The 6,906-nt window shown below is 43.5% G+C and overlaps 1 pseudogene; it reads right to left on the reverse strand.

The window, feature by feature from the left end:
• Positions 1 to 5,952: 5,952 nt before the first annotated feature.
• On the reverse strand, positions 5,953 to 6,071 carry LOC136642854 (5S ribosomal RNA; annotated as a pseudogene).
• Between the last annotated feature and the right edge of the window lie 835 nt (positions 6,072 to 6,906).

Raw genomic sequence — 6,906 nt, forward strand, 5'->3', positions numbered from 1 at the left:
TTTAACTTCTGGAAACATCAGGCTGAAACCTGAAGAACATTAGTGTGCATGTGCATATAATGTTTTCAAAATGTGTCCTTCCCAAAAGGCAAAGAGAGATCACGTTTTACTACTAAAAGATACCTAAAATAGAAGATGTTCCTGGGCAAGATGAACAGAGGAAGTGTTATAGTGTAACAGTGGGAATGGATGCCCCTCCTAAACAGTAAATGCCACCATATCCTATCTTATTTCAATGAAACATAGAGCAGCATATTTAGTTTCCAGTTGGGCTCCTACCCAGGCTCTAACCAAACTCTGACCTGCTTTAACCAAAGTCAGTGATACATACTTTTGCATGAAAATCATCTGACCTTTCACGTATCCTAATTTCCATTATATACCCGTTTCCTCCCCTGACTTTCAATAGTTTTCTTCATTTTTTAAAAACATTTTTTTTATTTCTGGTTAAAAAGCAGAAGTCTCATTTGTCGTCACTAGAATTTCACACATATTTTTTCATATTCTTGGATCAGGTTCACAATCCTCTGGAAGCCAGTATAAATCTATCATTTTCTATTTTCCTTTTAATTACATCAAGATTTTTCTTTCTGATTTGCAAGACAAAGTAGGAATCCAGCTGCAGGAGTACTGTACTTTTTGGGGGGATGGTGATTTTTATTCCAGGTGATTTTTATTCCTGGAGTAATACTTAGCAACACACAGCAATATGCTTACAAAACACATTCGGAGCCTATCCAAAAGGAAGAGCAGGCCTTCCTTCAGGATGTAATGACATAACAAGGGAAGTAGTAAGAAAATGAATTGATTGCAAGGCTGGTATGTAAAAACACCCCAAGCCTTGAACCCTTTTAGTCATTTCACTCACAATTCTCCCAAAGGGTGTGCCACTAATTATTATTTTTTTTTACAGTACCAGCTTTCTACATTGTAAATACCAGTGTTATGTATGTAAGTTATGCAGGATTGAAATCCTGCATAACTGATTGGCCCTGACTTATGGCTGGCCAATCAGGTGATGGATTGAAATCCTACCATCCGACTGGCCCTCTAGTTAAGGTTTCAACTGCACCAATCATGGGAAGTCTGGGAGAGCTAAAGGCTATAAAAAGCCAGGGGCGTTTGCCTTGTGTTTCATTTCCAGGTTCTGTTCTGAAGATGGAATAAACATATTGAGCTGTTATCTCTATGCCTTCCTTTATTGGCATGAACCCACTATATAACAACAGTGTTGGGAAAACCCAGTGGTGTTTGACCTTAGTCAAGTTGCAGTCACTTCCCCCCACGACTCAACCCAAAAAGAGTCCTAATAGGGGCACTTTCCGAGTCTCCAAGTCAACCTTTAGTGACTCTAATGGACTCGAGTCAAGTCACCTCTCCCTTTAAAAAGCCAGCTGTAGAAAAAAAAAGGGGCTGCTGCTGGGAGTGTGTGTGTGTTGGAGCTCTCATTGCTCACTCCCCTGCTGTCCCCACCCATCTGTAAAGAGGGCAGGAGGGGTGGGAGGAACAGCGAGAGAGTGGGGACAGAAGTAGCGAGAGGGGGGAGGAGGGTCATGAGCAGCAGCTGGGAGGCTTACCAGGACAACCTGATCCTTGGCAGCTAAACTCAGAAGTAGTCCCACTGCAGCTGGTCATTCAATGAGGCTCCCTCCCCCAAGTAACAACAGAGTCAAGAAGCCGCCATAAGGTTGGAAAACAGAATCGGGCAAAACAATTTTATCCCACCTCCATGGGCTTCTGGTAAGATTCCCCCCTTGTGCTCCTCCTCCTGCTCTCCCTCAGCCAATAAAAATATCTGAATGTCCATCCTTTGTCCAAGATCATCCATTCCTTCCTTCTCATCAGGGATAAGGAAAAAGAGCTCACTCCCACCTAGCTCCCTCCCACCCAATTCATTAACCCTTCCCTGCCCCCTGGCTGGAACTCCCTGCTGCTTGCCATCAGAATGCTGGCCCCACGAGGTTTTCCACGCGGTGAAAACAGTAAGAAGTACCCCCGGACAAAGGCAGGCTCAAGTCAGCACGTGTGGGGATGAGTGCTGAGTCAGGGGGCCCCTAACTCTAGTCTTTTTCAGAGTCTTCCACGCATGTGACCACAAGTCGCCGAGTCACCGAAAACACGCATTTTCAAGATTCGATTTCGAGTCACCTGACTCAAGTTCCCAACACACACACACACACATGATCATTTCATCCCTTATTTGAGAATAAATATTTCTTAAGTCTGCCGCATGGGCTTGCAGTGGCCAGGTGGTAAGTTAACAGCTGGTGATGGAGATGCTGTGATGGAACTCTTGTGAACTTGTTGAATTTTTGCCTCTGATACAGCTCAGTAAAGCCTCAAAGTTCCTGGGACGAAAAAAAAGGTGACCAGTCTAGTTGTGAGGCTCTCAGTGTTTCATGAACACAAAGCATTTGCAGACATTAGGCAGCAGATACCATCTTTCCTTGCATTTGAACGGTGCTTTGGCAAAGCTGCCTTCAGCAAGCTTCCTCTCTGAAACTTCCTGCCCAAGGCTTGCAAATGCAGCCTCCTTTGGAACCTGGTCTGGCCACTCTGCTCGTGACCTGCTTAGTGCTATAAAATGCAACTATAAGCACTGATGACAACATTTAAAATAAAAAATTGAGTTCTGTCTCTTGTGGATGCTTCAGGGAGGGGGGGTTCACAGCAGTGCTCCCCAGGATCCTTTGGCTGCTACATACAAAGCAAGTGCTCTACCACTGGGCTATAGCTTCTCTGTAACATTTTCCTTGCACTGCATTTATCCTGTACTTTTAGGTTCGTCAGTTTAAAGTCTATTGCAGTCTGCAGTGGGGCTGCTCTTAAGTGTATTGCTTCATTGCATGCTTCTTTGCACAGAAGCATGACTTTCATCAGGAATCCAACACTTTTCATAGTGCACACCCAGCATGAGAATCATGTCCCCTAGCTAGCCCCCTGAAAGCCCCTCCAACTTTCAGAAAACTGTCCAACTAACAAAACTATAATCTTGGGGCACAATCCTATGCATGTCTACTCAGAAGTAAGTCCTATTGTGTTCAACAGGACTTACTCCTAGGAAAATGTGGATAGCCGTAGTCCTTAGAATGTGACTAGCAATATACATTTTGCAAACTGCTTTGCAGTAATAATCTCAAAGATCTTCACAACCTTTTGCACTCGATCAGTAATATTTTTACTATACAGCTGGGAAACTGAGAAGGAAGCTGGCTGGAGACTTCCAAGATGTTTCACAGCTGAGCAATACAGGGGCAGAAACAGGGAAGGAAGATTCTGAATAGAGATAATCTGAGCAGAAATCTGAGCCAAGGTCTTCCTGCTCCCACAGTAAAAGAGCTGGTGTAGTGAGTAGCTAAGTGACAGAGCAGTGACCCAGGACTGTCCTGGTTTGAATCTTGCCTCTGACAGGAACTCAGTAAATCAGATTTAGAGAAGCTTTTACCTGAATATGGAGACAATAATGCTTACCTACAGGATCGTTGTAAGGATTACTGAGATAAGGCACATATCAAGCACTTTGCATGCTCAGTGAGTGCTATGCAAATGTTATCCGTTATTATTAAATGATAATCTGGACCAGTGGTGTCAAACCCATTTCATGGAGTGGGCTGGATAGATTTCTTGGTTCTTGCTGAGGGTGGCAAGTGCCATCATTAAGCAGGAAGTGATGTCATTAAGGAGATTAGCCAGCAATATGTGCTTTTTTTTCTCACATAGAAACGAGTTAGCTGCAAATGACAGAAAATGTGCAAATCATAGAATTAGAAGGTCTTAACTGGAAAGCCTAATAGGTCATCTAGTCCAAATCCCTGCCTTAGGCAGGAAATCTTGATCATATTTTATTTATTAATTTTTTATATTTAAATAATAATAATAATAATAATAATAATAATAATAATAATAATAATAATAATAATAATAATAATAGTACAGGTAGTTCTATACCGCATTTCTTGGTCCTCAGATTTCTCCTTTATTCAAGGCGGTTTACATAGGCAGGCAATTTTTAAATCCCCGTAGGGATTTTTACAATTTGAAAGAAGGTTTCTATCTTTCAAGAAACCACAACATTCAGGTGTTTCTTTCTTGATCTGGCCGCACATTCTGGCCTCCATCCCCCCACGCTCAGAGCAGATGGAATAGCTCGGCTTCAGCTTGTCAGCTGCTTCAAGGTCGCACGGTGCCGGTGGCCTCGAACTGGCGACCTTCGGATGTTATCTTCAGGCAAATGGAGGCTCAACCCTCTAGACCAGACCTCCTGGTCTATATTTCAGTATTTATATACCGCCTTTGCTGTTTAGACAGCATTGAAGGTGGTTTACATGGGCACCATTTTTCAATGGGGTTTTTACAAATCTATTCTGAGAATCGCAGAATTCTCAGTCACCAGATGTTGCCTTCACAGTGTGCCATTGAGCTTCAGTAGGCAATCATAAATCAAGCCTGGAAGGTCCTCCAGGTCATTCTTTGTTCTTTGCTGGCTGGCCTTCTCACACACTCTCATGCTTCTCTCACTGCGTGGTTAATCAGTTCAACAGTGACTCCGTCCTGCCACAGAACTCTAGGCTGCTTGTCACAGCCTGGCACTCTGTCTCCCATCCAAAAATACAACCACATATTCTTCTGCTTAATTCTTCAGGCAATACTGGCAGTTCACCCATCCGTTCACACCTCGCAATGATTTTTTCCTACTCATATTTTCAAGATATGGGAGAGCCCAGTTATCACAAGGGCTGGATAAAGAGCTTCCAGGTACCAAATCCGACCTGAAGGCCTTATGTTTGACATCCCTGTTGTTAAAAAGGCCATCAGTTTTAAGTCAGTTACATTGCTGCAGTGGGAAGAGTTGGTATCACTTCTAATGGTGGATATGGCAGAAGTGCTAGTTTTTTGGGGGAACTATTTTCTGACCCTGTGCTTTAAGTCAGGGGTCTCCAAACTTTTTGGCAAGAGGGCCATATCAAATATCTGGCGTGGTGTGGAGGGCCGGAAAAACTATTTAAATATTAAAATTCAAATAAATAAATTAGAGATGGAATTTAGATGAGTGAATAAATGAATGGATGGGCTCATTCATTCAACCTCTCTGGCCCTCAGAACACCCTCCAGACATAATCAGAGCCCAGTTCTGGTCATGTTCAGTTGAGTGGGCCAGAGGCTTTCAGGGGACAAGAGATTGGCTGCGGGCCAGAAAGAGGCTTGCTGCGGACCGCATCTGGCCCCCAGGCCAGGGTTTGGAGACCCCTGCTTTAAGTGATCATGCAGGTGGACCATACCATTTGGCTGCTGGTGATGTGAAAGAGAAGCATATATGTGAGGATTAACCAGCCACGCTATTTATTGTGAAAAGGACTCCGTGGAAGAATGTTAATATTGCAAGGCAGCAGTTGGCAGTCAGCAGCTTCAACACAGCCTTGTTGTTGGCTTTCAGCAGCAGCTGGATGCTCAAGTTGTCCCTGGGACAGCTGGCTACATATGGAAGACTCAACCCTCTTTTGAAAACAACTGAGTGTGTGTACATCAAGCTTTTGCTTAGAGCAATGGGGCTTATAAAATATATACAATACTCAGAAAATAAGGACTAAATGCTGAGCAAGGGTAAACACTGCTCAACATTTCAAAAACAAATTGGGTCCCTTCCAGTCTTGCTACGTTGCCTCCATAACTTGCCCAATGTATGTTGCATGCTGTTGGGGGTTTCCACCCTATTCCCCAGGCATTTTTTGTGTATCCCAGAGTCTAGGACTTTTGTTTATAGCATGATAGTAGGTGGCACAGGTTTAATGAACCATTTGCCTTTTTTTCTAAAAGCAGTTTGAGTTTGGAACATGGCATTGGTCATTCTAAGGGGGGCAGAAACCCAGTTTGATTTGAGGGCAAACTGCATGTGGATGAGACATGATGGTTGGTTGGTTGGCAACCTTCAGTCTTGAAAGACTATGATATATAAGCGTACAGCACCCGGTATTCCCAGGAGGTCTCCCATCCAAGTACTAACCAGGCCTGACCCTGCTTAGCTTCCGAGATCAGATGAGATCGGGCATGTATGAGACATGATGATGATTGGCAACCTTCAGTCTCGAAAGACTATGGTATAAGCCTACAGCACCCAGTATTCCCAGGCGGTCTCCCATCCAAGTACTAACCAGGCCTGAACCTGCTTAGCTTCCAAGATCAGACAAGATCAGGCATGTGCAGGGTAACAGTTGCTGCATGAGACATGAAGAAATTTGAAATTTGTGGCTGACTTGTAGGATGGATCAGATATTCCTGGAGAAAAACACAGAGGGTGGTGGTTTAAAGAGGTGTTAACTGTTGCTTTGTAGTTGATATGGTTGTGAATCTAGTGCTGTCTGAGTCTGTGTGCTTGCTTCCGTACCCTTATAGAACTTCCCGACAAGAGAGCCAAACAATAGTTATCCATATAAATGAACATCCCAGAACAAGACAGGAAATCCTGTCTTTCGCAACTTTCTAGACCAGTGGTTCTCAAACTTTTTGGCACTGGGACCCACCTTTTAAAATGACAATGTAATGTGACCTACTAGAGAGAGAGAGAGAGAGAGAGAGAGAGAGAGAGAGAGAGAGAGAGAGAGAGAGAGAGATTATTTATTTATTTATAATTATCAATCAGAAATAATTGGGATTATGTGCTCCCAAGGCTGCTAAAGACCTTACATATAGTGTGTGTGTGTGTAGTACCTTTCCTAGACTCTCCCTAGAAATTGAGTTCAAGGACTGTTCCCGCCAACCTTTACAATCATTCCAGGATACCCAGAAGGCTGGAGAGCAAGATGTGCAGTTAGAGCTTTCAGGCCAGAAAAAAAAGACTGAAACTGTGTTCACAAATGTTCTATGGCATGCCAATTACTAGAGAAACCTGGAAACTGTGATATTTCAGCT

The sequence above is a fragment of the Tiliqua scincoides genome, chromosome 2, assembly GCF_035046505.1.
Source record: "Tiliqua scincoides isolate rTilSci1 chromosome 2, rTilSci1.hap2, whole genome shotgun sequence".
In the NCBI taxonomy this organism is placed as follows: domain Eukaryota; kingdom Metazoa; phylum Chordata; class Lepidosauria; order Squamata; family Scincidae; genus Tiliqua; species Tiliqua scincoides.